The 18,502-nt window shown below is 38.3% G+C and overlaps 1 protein-coding gene across 2 annotated transcripts in view; it reads right to left on the minus strand.

The window, feature by feature from the left end:
* The window catches only part of TFDP2 (transcription factor Dp-2), a 104,634-nt gene extending 96,962 nt beyond the window's left edge, over positions 1 to 7,672 (minus strand). For both annotated transcript variants that reach the window (XM_024211030.2, XM_024211021.2), the window contains exon 1: positions 7,618 to 7,672. The gene's annotated coding sequence lies outside the window, so the exon portion shown is untranslated. The remainder of the gene's footprint in view (positions 1 to 7,617) is intronic.
* Between the last annotated feature and the right edge of the window lie 10,830 nt (positions 7,673 to 18,502).

Below are 18,502 nucleotides of genomic sequence, written 5' to 3' on the forward strand. Positions count from 1 at the left end.
TAGCCAGCCCAGGAGCACCAGATCCAGTGGCTGCCTGCTGCAGAGTGGGTTGAACCTAGCAGCCTCAGAGATGTGACTCCAGCTGGGGCTCGTAGGGCTGAAAGGCTCTCTGCTGTGGGGCTGTCCACCCTGGGACATCAGCATGTTTCCAATGGAAAGCTGCCTAGCTAGCAACAAAAATTTAGTTTAATTTGCAATAGATCTGACCAAATAATTTAATCAGAAAATGCTGATTCACTGTAAGTTGTCAGATAATTTCCAACCAGCTCTAACAACGTTTGCTCCATTTCAGGATTTGTGTTACTGCATTTTTCATTTGATATCATAAGGCCTTAACAAAAGAAATCCACAACTCTTTATACTGCTATATTTACATAGTTTTAAAAAAGTTTTAAATTTATATTTTTGCTAGATTTTAGAACATTTATTTTTACCAAGAAGTCAATCCAGACAACTACAGTACTCGAATTTTCCCCAGCACTCCATCATCTATACATAGCTGCCATCCTATTACTTTTTTTCAGATCTGTGAAACTGTGCTGCTTCTCTCAATACCACAGTTCCACTTGCACTGGGCCTGTGTTTTACCACACTGATGGACAAGCAAGTGTTATATTTTCTATGCCCATGTGCTTTTTATATTAATATATTAAAGTTTTTGGTTAAATGTCTACCACAAAGTATTGAGGATGTACAAGGTGACTGAGTTAATGCTTTCATTTCCTGACTTTTGAGTATTAATTTAATATATTAAGATTACATAGTTAACGTAAAATTTTGTTTTATAACATAACAAACATTCCTGTTTTAAGGCCAGGTGCATAACACTTATGTCCATCTACCTAGCTAAACCAACTACTTTGGCACAAAAGCGTTTTTTCAAAATGTGGCAATGATCATGATATATTTGAGTCTAATATTTTTAGTGTCTTGTTTTGCAAAGCAATCTGGATGACCACACAGGATCACCTTTAGTGTGTTTGTTTTACCAATGCAGAAGATACAAACCCTGCTGAAAAGCCTACACAGTCTAAATTTGACACAGATGACACCATTCAGCCATGGTTCATATATGAGTTCACTGTCACAGTGATGCAGACTTTTATTTTATTTTATCTACTCTGTCTCTCCACAAATCCCCCCGTTTGATGATAAATGAACTGCACGAGAAAACCATCATAAAAGTGACCTCCTTTAAGATGCGTTTTTTCCGGCCCTTCTTGCATAACTTTTTTGCTTCATTAGGATTCATAAATATGGATTGAAATGTTTTTTAAAGCAGGGAGGAAGGGGTCTTACTAAATTTTTATCTTAGAAATATCAGACATAGGCTGAAGTACTCTTTCACCCTCCACTGAAGGGGTGGAAATTCTGAAACTTTCACTAAAAGAGCATTAATTCTAAGTGTTTGTCAGGTGTTTGAGTTAAACAGATATTAATCAAAAACAAAGTTTTAAACAGTGATTAAAATATCTTCTCTCTCAACTTTCACTCCCTTACAATGTCATAGTCCAGGTACTCAAGTGACCTTGACTGTACTAGCCAATCACCTCATAAATATTTAAAAATAGAAAATAGTTTCTACAGTCTGTTTGTTTATGTGGATGGGTGCACATCCACTCCATGTCAAGGAAATGAGTTTGTTTTGAAAGCAGTAAGGCCCATTGTCATTCTTATCTCTTGTGTGAGTGAGTTCCATATTCTAGGCCTAGCTCTGCAAAAGTTCTATGTCCAGCACTCACTGGGTCCAGTGGAACAGAGCTGCAGTGAGAGGTCAGGGGCATGAGAGAGATCATATCTCAAGTAGCTAGGACCAATCCCATGGAGGGCTTTGAAAATTAGGACACAGATCTTGAACTAGCCTGTTCACTGGAGAGCAGCATGGAGAGCAGAGCACTGGGGTGATAGGTTCATAGTGATCATGGTTGTGAAAAAGACTGGCTGAGGTATTTTATACGAGTTGAAATGTTCTCAGTAGACATGGCTTTATTCCTAGTTATGAGTTGCAATTATCAAGCCTGGAGGTTACCAGTATTCCAGCAAAAATAGGAATGTCAAAACTTGATATGTCTAATGTTTAAAAGAGACAGGGTTAAAATCCCTTCAGGAATTATTTGTACATAATAAAGAATCTAAAAAGGACACAGACATGTCTCTCTTTACAGGTCACCTTTGAATAGAAAACAGCAGACTTCAGTAATGAGTATTCAACACAATTCTGTAACCAACATACACAGTGTATGTAAAGCCTTTAAACATGGAAAAACACTACATAAATGCCAAGTATTAATAATGTCCTTTGTTTGAGGACCATAGAAGATGACAACAAGACTATGCAAATTAACATTTCACAGAACAAGCACCAGCAATATGGCAGGCATAGGCAAAGACAGTTGAGCACAAAGTGGCAGATTTATCCCCTACATATAGTAATCCTTTCATATGGATGAAACAGATCAGCATAGATAGATCTAAGTACAAAGACACAGATAATAACAACTAGTTCTTCTATAATGCTTTTCATCCGTAGCTTTAAAAAAGCTTTAGAAAGGAGTTTGATATCATTATCCTCATTATACAGATGGGGAAACTGAGGCACAGAGCAGATAAGTGGCTTGCCCATTGTCACACACCAAACCAGTCGCAGAAGCTGGGAATAGAACCCAGATTTTCTGAGTCCCAGTCCACTGCTCTATCCACTAGGCAACACTGTGCTAACTTGTGTGAAAACTACAAACTGCCTTGTCTTCACTAGGATTTTACCTCAAGTCAGCTAACCTGAATTGAGAACACTTTTTTTTTTTGTAGTGAAGACAAGACTCAAATATTCTAAACCTACCAGATCCTCTTTTCAAGTTTTGTGCAGACACAACATATACTGTTTTTCATATATAGATCATTGACTGTAAATTCTTCAGGGCAGGGACTATCTACTATTCTGTGTTTGGTGCTGAGTGCTGTACAATGGGGGCCTACTTTCAGTTGGTCACTAGAAATTGCCATGATAAACATGATTATTAATAATAATCATTAGCAAATTATGACCCCTGGTATCTGAACTATTTTCTCTGCCTACACTAGGTGGGAAAGTCCTTGGCCACAGAATATCTCCTTTGTTTATTTTACTAAGCACTCATAAATAATACCTAGGTGCTAATACAAAATAGTCAGTATGGCTTTGTGTTTTCTCCCAAGCTGCCCTGCACGCTTGGGAGGAGCGCTCCATAAACATCTGCAAAGCTACCTCATTATCCTTCTTCAAATCCCTTCTTAAAACTCTTCTTTGCCATGATGCCTTCAATAAACTTGACAAAGGTTAGGCTGCTGGGTGAGCAGATACCACTGCCTATCATGCTGATCAATATTGTCTCATGGTTTTCTTGTACTCCCTTCTTCTGTAACCATATGTTGTGTCTTGTCTTATAATTCGCTAGTAAGCTCTTTGGGGAAGGAGCCATATTTTTGTTTTGCTTGTATAGCTCCTAGCACACTGGGGTCTGGGTCCATGACAAGGGCTCCTAGGTAGCATGGCAATACAAATAATAAAGCAATAAGATTACTCCTGTATGCCTAACTCACATCACATATTTCCATTGTTTGCATTTTGTGTGTACAGCACTATGCACTACCAGCACCCAAGTAATTTTTTAAAAAGGTTATTCTTGCTTTAGGAACTTAAGGCAAGAGCTTCAGAGATAATCCAAGAAGTAAACTATCAAATATTTTGTTTGTAGGTACTATTTTCCATTAAAAAAACCGGTCCAGCAATCAAGCCTGCGTCTATAATCATACTGTATATAAAAACAATGCACAAGATAAGTACTGTTAATCACTGGTACAACTTCAAAATAAGGAGCTGTCGTGAATAAGTGCATTAAAATGCTATTGTTCTCCTGACAGAGAGGTATCAGACAAATTATTTTTTCAGTCAATATCTGTCACCATTATTATTGTGTATAATGGAGGACCACCAATGCTATAATTTCTTATTTAGAAAAATACAAGCAGTATTAAATGAACTGAGACCTATGCCTTTACATGACATTGGAGGGGAAAGATGTGCTTCTTTTTATCTACATACATTACCAGAAATTTCATTTACATGATATTTAGGTTTAAGTTTTACTCCTATAACTTCATTAATAATTATAAAGTTGCTGTGTTATAGAACAAAAATTTAGCCAATTTTTATGAGTCAATCATTCCACAACACTTATTTTAGATACTTAGTCTGTACATTACATCCTAACATACAGCATGGACTGCTATAATGTTACAGTCTTTTATTAAAAAAGACACAAAGCTACAGATTTTTCAGTTATTTTTTCTGTTTAAATTCTGTCAGGTCTGAAACTTAGTTGAAAAGCAGTCAGAAACTATGTCAACTTGGGAATATATATATAGAATCTGACGCTGCTTGTTTGAAGCAAACCATGTCTGAAAGTAAGCATACATACCCCAATTGGGGTAACAGAGAATACATTTCAACAGGAAAGCAAGCCCTTGCATTTAACAAGAAAGAAACATATTAGAAAAATTCTGATAACTTAGATTTAGATTTAACAGCATTTAAAACCTAGGAATGAATATTCAACTTGGGAAATGTCTGGTCATCATGTTTTATACTGAATTAATAATTAAATCATTTTAAAGAGTAAAAATTGTAGCCTACAGAGAGCTTTTAATTGGCAGAGCTAAAACTGGCCTAAAAGTTGTGAAATATTTGATGTTTAGTAAGATATTTTGCAATAAGGGTATGTGATGTTTCTTCATGCTTTGGTTTCTATGAAGTTAAAACATTTTAAAGGAGGTACAGAAATCATGCTACAACATTGCAAAGTATTACATAGTTGGATACCATGAGATGTGTATTGCTTTATTTGGTACCTGTATTATTAGAAAAAAATAAAACACAAACAAAAAGTTATAGCCTCAAGGAACAAAAACATACCTTCCAGTATTTGAAAGTTAGAAACACAGACGTGCATAGAAGAAAAAACAAAAACAAAACATAACAGAAAAATCTTTTAACTTCATTGACATACACAGGTCTAGACAATATGCTGGAGGACGGAATAGAAAATGGTAAATATTTTGCTTTTAAAAAGAGGGTTTGTCTGTCCCAGCCAGGGAGAATTGTTCTGTAAGATCAAACATCATCATCATCGGTTCATACAGCCATCCCTTATATTACAGTAGCATCTAAAAATTGCTAGATGTAGTACAGTCATATACAAAAAGAATACATAGTCCCTTTCCCTGAAGAGCTTACAGCTGCAACCCCAATCCCTCAAATTGATTTATATGGGCAGATCCCTATGCCTGAACAGAGTCCCAATAACTTCAGGCTCAACGCAGTATCCTACCCATGTAGAAAAGCTTGAAGAACTGAAGCCTTTGGTGCCAATTCTCCAACTAGATCTTTGGGAACAGACCCTTACACCCATATGGTCCTGATCCTGCAACTGGATCTCACTAACAAGTTTAGTGTGCAGCATAAGGATAAGCATTATTTCAATAACATAAGGTTATTATGAAAATACTGTGAAGCATTACGGATTAAATGTCTGATGCAAAGGCCCAATATTTCAATGGAGCTGTATGCAGTACTCCTCCCACATGAAACCAGTTGCAGGATCAGGGTCTAAGTTTTCTCTATCTTACTAGCAATAAATCTTAAAATTATGTAAGGTAATGGAATAAAACAACACAGCAAGAGAAAAAACTACATTGTTTAATCATCAAGGACACAAACAAGTCTTTGATCCATTCAAACTACTACAGTATTTCAAAATTTGATGCTATATTATATATTTTAAAATAAGTATCAAACACAGCACTTCCATAAATATTTAAATAAGTCAGTTAAAAACCACCACTCTCTCTTACCCACCCTATTAACTGATAGCTATCAGCTAACTGACTCCCTCTTCATAGACAAAATACTTTAATTGCTGTAGACCTTACTCACATCAGGCCCCTTAGGTCAATCACTATACTTTATTTAGGAAGCAAACAGAACAATTAACCCCTAAAATAGCTCAACCTTTTACATGTGAATTTCATTTTAAGCTTTTCTACTGAACTTCAGATAACATCTATATTTTTAGCTGACTTTAACACATGTAGATAGTTTCTCAAGTATTCAGTCATTTGGGGCACAAAAAGAATTTGAATCAAAAATATTTCTACCAAGTCAGTTTCCTATACTTGATTTAACTGAAGTAAAAACCCACTTTTGCAGATATTAACTCATTCCCAGATCATATACACCTCAGATATTTAAAAAAAAGCCAACAATAAGAAAATCAAAGTTTCCATGATTTACAATGCAATTAAAAATGCAAAGCATCAAATAAAATAAAATAATTTAATTCCCACAAGTTTTCTTTAGATACGAGCTGTTTAAGCCAGATTTATTACCTCCTCACCCTCATCAGCTACTGTGAACTTTGAATGAAACAACCTCAATTGTAACAGGAGAGACATCTGTTTCTTTTTTTCTGAATCAAATCCTCATCAGGAGTTTTCCAGCTCAAAGTCTGTTGTGCATTTTTTTTAAATGAAATCTTGTTGATTACTTCCATGGATTTAATTATTATTCTTTTCATAATTCTGATCACATTACAACTTTATTTGACAAAGCTAAAGTATTAGAAAGATTCCCCTCTAAATTAAAACAGTTATGTAGTATTGTTCTTGGTAACATATGTATTGGAAAAAACCCACAGAGTACTACTGCTCATACTTCAGGCTACTTAAGTATATACACTTATTCCGGGTATCTCAAGTGTACTCACTCCATTTCTTGAGAACATACAATAGTAAAGTCTTTGCTTACATTGTTCAGATCTAGGCAAGATCTCATTTATTATATTTTCTTGCCAATCCAAAAAAAAAAAACCCTAGCATAATGGCAGTTACTACCCCAACAAGCAGACACCAAATGGTGCCACCCACACTCTCACACTGTGCCTCATAATAAACCATAAAGCAGTGGAATGCACTGGCCTCTTTATGAGCAAACAATACCCTGGCTTCATTAGAATACAGCTGACATTTTCAAAGCACAAATACTTCAAGAGAACTGTACTAGATAAAAATTATTATAGTGAAATACCATGTAATAAAATACATACATATTAACCTACTTTTAAGATATATTTCTAAGGATCTAAAAAGAATAAGATTTTCTCCTTTTGTACATTTTTTGAAAGAAATAACTGACAAAGTATAGATCATAAAGGGCAAAGTTCATTATACCAATTTAAAATAGGTATAACCATTTTGGATAGTTTTAATGGCATGAGGCCACATTCAATATTCCACATTCAATGCTTTAATTAGCCAGCACCACTTCGGACAACGGAGTTAAGGAAAGAGGAGGTAAAATAATTCCCAAATTTTAATCTATTTGTTTAGACATGTAAATGACAAACTAGGCTAATTCTTTACCCCTCCCCCCAACACACTGTAGTTTTCCTGCTTGCAACTTCCAGGAATGTCTTAAATTTAATATGCTATGAATTCTTTATTAATTTAAAACAGCAGCTGTTTCAAAATACCAAATACTTTCTGCAAAATACTTATACAGCAGACAGAAACTCACTCTCTTACCTGGACTAAGGAAGCATGCCTCTCACAGCAGTACCAACAACACTCTACAGTCTTTGTTACCATTCAGAGGAAACTTGAGACTGTGCCAGACATGAGCAATCAAACTCAGAACAAGCCCAATTCAAATACTTTGCTAGAATTCCAAAAAGATGCTCAAGATAGATGTCCTACGGTAACTCTAATTGATAAAGATGAAACACTTTTAACTGCAATAAAACATTTTACGAAGATCTGACATACCATAATCTGCAGAATGAGCAGCACACTATCATACTCTCCAGCTTTTTAAAGCTCACACTTCTTACTTTTAAAGATTTTAAAATAGTTTTTACTCATGCCGACGTGTTTTATAATTTACCATTCATTTTGATTCAATTTAAACAGTCACAGCATTACAATCTCCAGTATAAAAATCTAAATAGTGAAGCCTGTATATGCAAATTATAAAAGTTGGAATGTTTTTTGTTCTAGGCTGCATCAAAAACTTGCTACAGCCTCAGAGCAGGAAGCCTTAACATTTCTTGAAAACAGAGCAAAAGTACCACAAGAGACTGAAATAAATCAATTTTTTTTGTTTAAGGACCAGATTCTGCAAACACTTGCTTCTTCCCCCCCCCCCCCCCCTTTCTCATCCCAGAGCATCTTTGCAGACAGGGGGAGCAGTACAGTGTCACCATTCATTCTTGTCCATGGCTTGTTCCTTCATTAAAACCAGCCTGGTCGTGTCCCTGCATATGAAGTCCCACAGTCTAGTTCAGGGTTGGGCAACCTGTGACTCCGGAGCTGCATGCGGCTCTTCAGAAGATAATATGCGGCTCCTGCTAGAAGCCAACTCTGGGGGAAAATGGTGGGTGCTCAGCATTGGCAGCCCTATCAGCCCTCCCTCAGTGCCTCCTGCCCGCCAGAGGCGCCCCCAATCAGCACCTCCTCTTCTCTCCCCCATGCCTCCCGCCCACCGCGATCAGCTGTTTCACGGCATTGAGGAGGCTCTGGGGGGGAGGAGGGGGGAAGAAGAGGATGTGGTATGCAGCCTCCCCCCTCCTCCCCCAGCGCCACCTCCTCCCTCCCTATGCCTCCTGCCCGCCGCAATCAGCTGTTTTGTGACTTGCAAGAGGCTGGGGGGAGCGAGGACACGGCTCACTTGGGGGAGGGAAGAGGCGGGGCAGAGGTGGGGACTTGGGGATGGGGTGGAGTGGGGGGGACAGGGCCTGGGACAGAGCCAGGGGTTCAGCACCCCCTGGCCGGCACCAGTTTCTCCTTGAATAAAGCACATAGTGACTAGCTGGTGTAGAAATTTTTAATCAAATTTTTTCTTACACCATCTAACAATGGAAGGCAAGTGCAAACAGAAAAGAAAATACACAGATGAAAATCTATGCTTCTAACAGGAGTGGGAGAATAAGTACTTTTTCGTTGAATGTAATGGTAAGGCCATGTGTCTTCTTTGCTAGACGTGTATCTCTTAGTTCAAATCTTCAACGTGCAGCATCATTTCACTTTGAGCCATGCACATATGGATAAAGAATTCCCACAAGGTTCTCAACTCCACACTTTAAAACTGAAAACGTTGAAAAAACAGATGTAAAAGCCCAGTTCTTCACCAGATTTGCCAACCAATCGCAGACTGTAACGTTAGCCTCCTATTATGTGGCCTGGCACATAGCCCATGCAAAAAAACCCTACTCTGAAGGCAAGGTTATAAAAATGTGCATCACTGATGTGATTTCAATCCTGTCACCAGAGAACGAGACTCTACAGTAGAAAATTTCTGGCCTGCAGCTTTCACGCCACACAACAGAATGCAGAATCTCCGACCTGAACAGTGACATGAAATCACAACTGCACTTGCAACTTCAGCAGTGTGAGTATTTGAGCATCACTTTGGATGAGTCATGCCAAGCTCAGGATAAACCTCAATTATTGGTATGTGTCTGCACTGTGTCTGATGAAGGGAAGAACTCCTCAATATCGTGTCACTAAAGGACAGAACTCGTGGACAAGATCTAAAGGAGGTGGCTGATTTTGGTAGTTGTGAAAAGCCACTTGCCTTTACAGAAAATCACTGCCATTGCAATGGACGGGGCTCCGTACCTGTGGGGATCTGCGAATGGATTAGTAGGGCTTTAAGTCTGACGAGCTTTTCCGAATTTTGGACACCTCACTGTATTATTCATCAGGAACAACTGGTATCTAAAAATCTCAAATTTAATCATGTCATGAAACCTGTCTTGCACATTGTGAATTTCTTTCTCTCAAATGCACTCAAATCACAGACAATTTCAAAATCTAATTGAAGAACTGGATGAAGACGACTCCCCTGCCGATTTGCCATTTCACTGCACAGTTGGATGGCTTTCGAAAGGTAGTTATTTCCCATTTTTTCGAGCTCCTGGAACCAGTACAATTTTTTATGGTGGAGAAGCACAGAATACAACCTGAGCTTACAAATCCTGGGTGAGTTCTAGATTTGGCATTTCTTGCAGACATGCTGCTGCATTTGGATAAACTAAATGTGGACTTACAAGGAAAATTCCAGTTGCTGTCTGATCTAGTGCAAGGCGTATTTGCGTTCATGAACGAACTTCAGTTGTTTCACAGACAAATGCTTGAGGGAAAGTGTCAGTTCTCCCTCAACTTCAAGCCAGATCAAAAGAGAATGCAGCAGAACGCCTAAAACAGAGCACAACTAGATATGAGTGTGATTAAAGACCTTAAGGAAAGTTTTGAGGAAAGATTCCAAGATTTGCAGCAGAAAAGGCCTTAAATCAGATTTATGATTTATTTATTTAGTGCTGAAGCCGATTGCCTGAAGTCCCCTTTAGTCACTGATGAAGCAACATCCCAGATGGAAATAATAGAACTTTTGGAAGATGACAGATTGAAATCTGTTCAGAAGACAGAGGGGACCCTTACTTTCTGGAAATCTGTACCAAAGGATAAATACCCTAACATCAGAGGTGCAGCCCTAAAATTAATCTTGATGCTTGCCTCGACCTATCTTTGTGAGTCTGTTTTCTCAACACTCAAACATGTGAAATCCAAGCACCGATCCGTTTTGACAGACAGCCACTTAAGAGAACTGCTGCGTGTGAGCACAACTGAACACAAACCAAACTTGTTTTGTTGTTGTTGTTGTTGTTGTTGTTGTTTTCTTGAAAGCAAAGATTGCCAGAAGTCCCACTATGTAAAAGATTAAGTTATTATCGTTAACTATATATTATAAATGTATAATAAATATATATTATCAACATATATAATGATTATGTGTGTGCATATACACACACACACACACACACGTATATAATCATTACAAATTACTGTGGCTCTTTGGCAATATACATTGGTAAATTCTGGCTCCTTCAAGGCTCAGGCTGGCCACTCCTGGTCTAGTTGGTGGTCAGCTCAGGATCAGACTGACTTTGGTTGTATTTGCATTATTTTCTTTGGCATCCTCTCATGTGTTTGTCTTCTGAAGCGTCCCCATCATCATAAACTTTTTGACTGTAGTCAGTACCATATCCTGAGTTCACATCCTACTCTCTAACTTCTGCAGACTCTTGCAACGTGTCAGTAATTTTACCCACATAAATAGTTCTATCAATTTATACTCAATAAAATTACTTGTATGTACATGTTTGCAAAATTTGGACTGAATTGCTCAGCTTTGAGCAAATTCTAAACTTTGAATTATATGCTCAGCTTTCTTATTTATAGAGTGAGCCTATCATCCTCTGGTCTTAACAGCTTGTTTGATGCTTTGACCAGCAGGTCCATTCCTAATGTCAATGAAGAATAGCCTAGAAATACTATTTTTATTTACAACTTGTTAGGACCCATTGACCACAGAGAGGATCAGAACTATATTGTACAAAGCCCTATACAAATACAAGTCCCAATCCTGTAATGAACACCATGTATGCTGACCCCAGAAGCTGAATGGGGCTCTACGTGGGTGCAAGGAACCATAGAGGCAACTATGGTCCTTGCCTTGAAGACCTTACAATTGATGGTTTCAATCCTGCAATAAGAGGTGCACAGGCAGACCACTGAACCCATGCAGAGTCTCACTGACTTCAGTGGGAATCCATGATACACAGGGGTCCACTTAGAAGCATCTCATTGTAGGATCAGGGCCCAATGCCTCTAACTACCATTATATTCAAGACACAATTTTGCTGAGTTATCTTCATTTCTCCATTTGCTGTTACAACTCTATCTTCCATGCCATTAATTCCAGCTCTAGAATACATGCTTTATGTTGCCACAGGCAGGGACCCAGTTTGGCAGGCCATCTTCCACATGCCCAAATAAAAAGCAACGAAGAAAACCATAAAAACCTGTGGTTGTTTTAAGCTTAAAGTCCTACATATATTTCCTTTAAAATAATGTTTAAAAACTGCTGTTCCTTTAAATGTCTCTCCTGGATGATTGCCTGGTCAGTTCCTTACATATCTACACATCTTGAAGATGTCTGTCCATTATGTGCAAGGATGAGAAAATTATGGAAAAAGTCACCATCTTTCAACTGACATGATTAAAGTTGATGGGCCTGACTAGTTGCATGACAGAAGTATAGCAACTTCTAGAAACAAAGTAAATGAATGAAAATTATTCTCTCAGCGAAGTCTCTTCTTTCCCAACTGGAAAGCAACTGTATAGGACAAATTATTTTAAGAAGCCACCCTCAGAGTTCAACAGTTGAATAGTCAAGTTCACAAGTTTGTTCAGCTTGACCTTCCCCCACACTTCAATTATATGACTCTCTCTGAATTTATAGTAAGATTGTAGAAAAGCTGCCAGAACTATAAGTGCCTCTGCGGTGCCCCTCTAGGTAACCTGGGGTGGGATTCACAAACGTATTTAGGCACCTTACACCCATTGATTTCCAGATGATTTTAATGGGAGTTAGGTGCCTAAATACATCTGTGAATCCTACCCTTGGTATCAAAGCTCCTGAATAATTCAGAAGGTGGTGGTGGGTCCGAGGAGTGAGCTGGGGCACATATTGTGGAAAGGCAGAATACCATAACCATGCTAAAATGCAGGGATGAATGGAAAGTAATTAGAAGCTAGATAAATACATAAAACAGGTAGGGACTGAACTTCAGAAGCTCTGAGGACCCACAACTCCATTTGCAGTCAATGGAAGCTAGGTTTGCTCAGAAAATCAAGTCTGTTACCTACAGAAGATGAAATGAAATGTTTTTTATTAGAAACAGAAAGGGTAATGGGAGATACCAACAATTGCAGAAAAAATATTTACACAAAAATATCCTATCCTTAAGAGCCCACAAATCTCTAAAGATGCCTTTTTTATAATTTACTATAGTCTATTTTATAGATTAATGAATTTTAAGACCAAAGAGACTATTGTGTCATCTAATCTGAGCTCCTGAATAACAGATGATGGATTTCACCCAGTGAGATTCCTACATCAAGCTCAAAAACTTGTGGTTGAATTTTTCTCTTCTTTTAAGTACTAATATTTAATGAAGATATTCACCACAAAATGTTATTGCAACATTTATAACAAGAGAATGATTAAACTGACACTTTTAAAAGAACATTTACATTGAATTATGAAACTAATAATTGTTTAATTGTCTCTGTTGGGAACTAATAATTTCTTGTATTTCCATCTCATACAGATATGGGAAAAAATATATTAAGGACTAGGGAGGGCTTTTTAACATCTTTTATTTGTTTTACAACCAATTCTGGATTCAGAATAAGCAAGAATGCCATTCTGCCTCTTCTCTAGTGTCCCTGTCAGTTTCTGCAGAATTTAAACATAGATTATGTTTCCAACCCTACTGGTCACAAAGATAACCACAAAGATAAAGTGAATACTACAGTGTGTCTGAAATAATCCCTGTAAAACCCAGAAGGCATAGGGAAAAGGGCCAGGTTCTCCCACCATCTCCTAGTCTTGCCTGTCATTTTAGTCAACTGAAAACCCATCAGCTTGTAATATCATCTTGACTCTTTTTACTGAATTTTCCTCATTGACTGGTGCTTGGGTTAACTTCCTGCCTTGACCCATGCATTGCATTCCCACATACATCTCATCTTTTCATGTCCTTTGTTCCATCTTCTCACAATGATATCTTTCCTTTCCTCCAACTACCCTCTCTCTCTTCTCCCCTTTCTTTTCCTCTTCCCACCCCTTCATCAGCCCCCTTACCTCACAACCTTCCCCCAGCCACAAAGATGAATAATTCAGAATATAAACATGTATTTTATTATTAAATAAAAAAACTCGTAACAGGGTGGCAGAAATCTGCTGATCCACCATGACAAGTGTTTGAACCCTGCAGAGAAACTCTGAGTTAATGAGCCATACCTGCCACAAACCTTAATACTAGATTGATAGGCAGTGACCTTAGGGAGAGAACAACTTCTAGAAATGCCCATGCAAAGGGGAAAAGCTTAGAATGAGGTTTATGTTTTACTTATAAATAAAGTCAAGCCCAAGGAAGAGGGTAAATTTGGACAATAATAAGGTTCTCTGTGCTCTGGTGAGACACTGTGGCCTGGATCCTTAAAGGTATTTAGGCTCCTAACTTTCAGTTATTTCAATGGAAACTAGGAGCCTAAATGCCTTTGAGGATTTGGGTCTCAGCCTATATATATTTGGTACAAGAAATGGGTTTTGCAGACATGCTCTGCACAGAGTGAAAATGAAAAGTGTCCTGAAAGGGCTAACTGAAAAACAACTGCAGCAACAAGAGCAAACACAGACCACAGCCTTACCGTAACAAACAGAGACTGTGGGCTAACAAAAAGTTGTGGCTGTAACCTAACAGACTTTGTTGCAATAGATAAAGCAGCAGCAAACTGAGGTTTGCAGCCCAGCAGGCATAAGCAACCATTTCACCCACTCGCTAACTGGGCTGCTTATAAATACCAATCCTCCTTTAGCAAAAAGCAAGAATGGAAACTAATCGGAGGTAAACTTAGCCATTCTCAAGCAGGTTGTTATTACAACTCAGTGCAAGAAGGAATCTGCTTTACAGATTCTGGGTGAGGACACTGCCACAGACTACAAGGCCATAAAAAGTGCTGTCTTAGAGCAGTGTGGAGATCTTGGAGAACAACATAAGAATGGCCATACTGGGTCAGACCAATGGTCCATCTAGCCCAGTATCCGGTCTACCAGCAGTGGCCAGTGTCAGATGCTTCAGAGAGAATGAAGCATTTATTAAGTGATCCATCCCCTGTTATCCAGTCCCAGCGTTTGGTAGTCAGAGATTTAGGGATACCCAAAGCATGGGGTTGCATGGCTAATAGCCACTGATGCACCTATCCTCCATGAATTTAGCTAATTCTTTTTTGAACCCAGGTATACTTTTGGCCTTCACAACATCCCCTGGTAATGAGTTCTACAGGTTGACTGTGCATTGTATGAAGACGTACTTCCTTATGTTTGTTTTAAAACTGTTGCCTATTAACTACATTGGGTGACCCTCCGCTTTGTGCTATGTGAAGGAGTAAATAATACTTCCTTATTCACTTTCTCCATCCCACTCATGATTTTACAGACCTCTATCATTTCTTAGTCGTTTCTTTTCTAAACTAAACAGTCTGTCTTTGTAATCTCTCTTCATATGAAAGCTGTTCCATACCCCTAATCATTTTTGCTGCCCTTCTCTATACCTTTACTCATTCTAATGTTTCTTGAGATGGAGCAACTGGAACTGCACACAGTATTCAAGGTGTGGGCATACCATGGATTTATATAACGGCATTATATTTTCTGTCTTATTTATCCCTATCCTAATGGTTCCTAACATTCTATTAGGTATTTCTGTTACCAGATGTTTTCAGAGAACTCTAAATTATGACTCCAAGATCTTTTTCTTAAGTGGTAACAGCAAATTTAGACCCCATCATTTTGTATTTCTAGTAGGGGTTATTTTTTTCAGTGTGTATTACTTTGCATTTATCAACATTGAATTTCATCTGCCATTTTGTTGCCCAGTCACTCAGTTTTGTGAAATCCCTTTGTAACTCTTCAGCTTTGAACGTAACTATCTTGAGTAATTTAGTACTGTCTGCAAACTTTGCCACTTTACAGTTTATCTCCTATTAAAGATTATTTATGAATATGTTGAACAGCACAGGTCCCAGTACAGAGTCTTCAGGGACGTTGCTATTTATCTCTTTCTATTCTGAAAATGACCATTTATTCGGACCCTTTTAACCAGTTACTGATCCATGAAAGGACCTTCTCTCTTATCCCAGGACTGCTTAGTTTGCTTAAGAGCCTTTGGTGTGGGACTTCGTCAAAGGCTTTCTGAAAGTCCAATACCAGCAATTTACAGGAAGACTTCCCTTTGGAAAAGTGGCAATGCATGTCTGACCAGCACGTGACAGCATGGGCTATGCACTGGCTCAAGCTGTAGACCTAAACAAAATGGAAATTTATGGATAATCCTTATAATCTGCCTGGGAGGTTGCAGATTTGACTGCACCAGCCCTAGTCATATACACTTGTGGAAGAGGCACAGTAGAGGGGGTACATGGAGGCGGAACCAGTGGCAACCACCACAGTTGCAACTGAGAGTGAGAAACATCTGGCATAAAATACAAGTGACTTTGGAACTCAAGAGAAGGGAAAACAAAAAAGGATGAGAACATTTTCCTAAAACAAAGGGCAAGTCACTAGCCCTCCCTTCCTGTTGTTCCTTTTTTTGTGTAGGAAATCAGGGTGCACACACAGAGAAAGAGGATGGGTTCATGCACTAATAATATTTCAGTTTTCCTATAAATCTGCCCCTGTAACTTTTCCAAAATCAGAGATGTTTTGAAACGATAGTGGAAGAGAAAAAAAAAGAATCCCAAACATTAATTATGGGGGAGCGGGAGGGGGAGGAGAGACAAACCTTCAAATTTTGTTGTTGTTTTCAAAAATCAAAATGAAAGCTCAAATTCATTTCAAAATCTTCCTAGGGAGGAATTTTTTTTTAAACTAGCTATATTATATGGTAATATAGTATAGTATATTTGCTATAGTTTACAGGTGACCTGGGATAGATGAACAGAGAGGAGACTAGTGGGGTACCAGGCACAAAAGTGCCACATTGAATCCGACTAATTTCAGCTTAAAATTCCAGATTCCTGATGGAGGAATGATAATGATACGGTATAGCCCCTGCTTGAGAAGTCATATCACGATGCTGTCAATCTTGACAATTACTTTAACCTGAACATTCCAATACTGGAAAAGATCATCATGCCAAACTATCAGTTTAGAATCTAGAAAATCTGAAGGCTTAATCAAGCAGGTTTTAAACCGAGTTTGGGACAACAGTATCGGTTGTGTGTTCATATTCTCCCAGCAAGATGTCTGTGCCAGCCATTTGCTCAATTTATTAGATCTGACTTATGACACTGCTGACTACATGCTAGTAGAGGTGCATAAAGAAGCTTGAGCGGCTCCATTCATTTTTATCTGAGAAGTCACACAGGGTGGTTATGAGCAATTGTTCTTCAGGCCAGAGAGTTCTCACATGGGATACTACAGGAATTGTCATTACTCCTGTTCCATGTGTATGAGGCCATTGAGAGCTAGAGACAAAGGTTACAGTGTATTTATCAGGTTGTTTGACACCCATCTCTGCCTCCATCAGACCTTGCTATCATCACCCATGCCTTTGTCATGTCAAGACTGGACGACTGTGGAAAGCTACATGTTGGAGACACAAATAGTGAAGTCAGTATAAAATGGAGCTGCCTACTTGGTGAATACTGTAGGACAGAGGAAGCATATAAGAGCATGTAGAGGCACTGGCTACTGCTAAGTTTCAAGTTATTGGGTTTTAATATGCAAGTCCTAAATGGTTCAGGGTCCTTATTACCTCTCTCCTCATGCAATACTGCCACAGCTGTTTGCACAGACACTTGAGTTGGAACACCTCAAGTTAAATAGAAGAGGGCTGGAGTTTCTCCATTTCACTCACAATTCCTTTGGTCTTCCAGAACCAGGGATTATTAACCCTCTGGGCACGCAGCAAAGTTGTTTTTGTTTTTAAAACAGGCTTATGGCAAAACTGTGGATTTATAAATAAACATGCAATGATCTGTGGCTTTGCTGATCAAGTTTATGGTGGGGATGGAAGGTTGCAGATTTCATGCCCAGGAACTCTCCAGGCTGCCTGACTTCACTAGTTGGCAGCTCTGGCACTATTTTATGTACATACTTGGTGTGAAAGCTTCTCCACTTCAAGGATAGTCCATATTTTACGATATCACAATTTCATAGGAGGAGGTGGTTACATGTTTCCAATAATTTGCAATACAAATCTAGCTGCTAAACAATAAAAAAAAGTGTCATTCTGTTTAAAATGTAAATCCTTTACTTGGCATTAAGTAAGCAAGTCAGGGGATCTCTAGGAAGCTGGCATTTTGTCATAAGATTAATCTCTAATTATTTCCTCCCCAAATCATTTAATTTCTGGATACAAAGACTGCATCTGCAAATAAGTTCCCCTTTCCCTACACCCCTTCAACAATACCTTCCTAGTAGCAAAAATATGACGGATCTTAACTGGAGCCAAATGCCATCTATACAGTAATTTATACAAATTTTCATTATCAGCTACACAAATTGATGATGTATATTTCCTTTCCTCAGATAAAGATCCAGTCATTCAGATCAATTTATTTGTTCAAATCCCTCTCCAGTCTTTTCAGCTAGGTTGTTGTTCTCTTAACATCTTTTTCACTCAAAATGGTATATGCCTTAGAAATTAAACCTGGTGTTCCAGCTTGCTTCTCGGTCAAATCCTCAAATGTGGTTAAAGATTTAAATAGAGCTCCCTCATATACCCAGATTTCAAAATAAAATTTTGACTTAATATTGAAAATATAGGATTTTTATATT

This window comes from Terrapene carolina, unplaced genomic scaffold (assembly GCF_002925995.2).
Source record: "Terrapene carolina triunguis isolate 2854851 unplaced genomic scaffold, T_m_triunguis-2.0 Scaffold88, whole genome shotgun sequence".
Taxonomy (NCBI): Eukaryota; Metazoa; Chordata; order Testudines; family Emydidae; genus Terrapene; species Terrapene triunguis.